The sequence below is a fragment of the Sinocyclocheilus anshuiensis genome, unplaced genomic scaffold (assembly GCF_001515605.1).
Source record: "Sinocyclocheilus anshuiensis isolate Anshui unplaced genomic scaffold, SAMN03320099.WGS_v1.1 scaffold879, whole genome shotgun sequence".
Classification (NCBI taxonomy): Eukaryota; Metazoa; Chordata; class Actinopteri; order Cypriniformes; family Cyprinidae; genus Sinocyclocheilus; species Sinocyclocheilus anshuiensis.
Genome location: NW_015546063.1, coordinates 581,699 through 582,351, shown reverse-complemented (window position 1 = coordinate 582,351; position 653 = coordinate 581,699).

The following is a 653-nucleotide window of genomic DNA, read 5'->3' as shown; positions in this document are numbered from 1 at the left end:
AAAGTCATTCTGAGAATGACAGTGCACTTTCTTATCATCCCCCCCCCATTTTGAAATCCCTCTTACATACTATATTCTCTTTATAGGCATGAGTAGATTGACCTCAGGGTCTCAACTGACACAATTCATGGCATACAGATTACAAAATCTTTAGCATGGATGGCAAATAGATTTCAATCAATCTGGGTTGAATCCATTGAGTTGAGAACAACCTTGGACATCTTGTCTGACCTAAAAGTAGAAGCCTTTTTTGTTCATCAATCCCTCACCTCTTTCCACTTGTCATTTAGAGACCCTTTTTAACAACCCAGTGAATAAATATCCTGTTTTACTCGAGGTTATATTTCAGCATTGAAATGGGTTGTGAATCGCGTTTCATTTTAATTTTAAAATAAGAGTAAAAAAAAACTATACGTGAAAGTGATGCAAGTGGATTCTCCATTACTGTATACATTACTTTTTTGTCAAAAACATTTTTTTTTTTTTTAATCTCAAGTTCGAATAAAGAAAATTGGCAAATCTCTTACGAACTCAAAATATAATACATTAACAATTTAGGTGGCCATGCAAACTAAGATGACAAGATCGGAGAATTGCATTACGAGGTGTTTCAAGAACACTGTTGCTCAAATTATACAATAATATATTTTTTT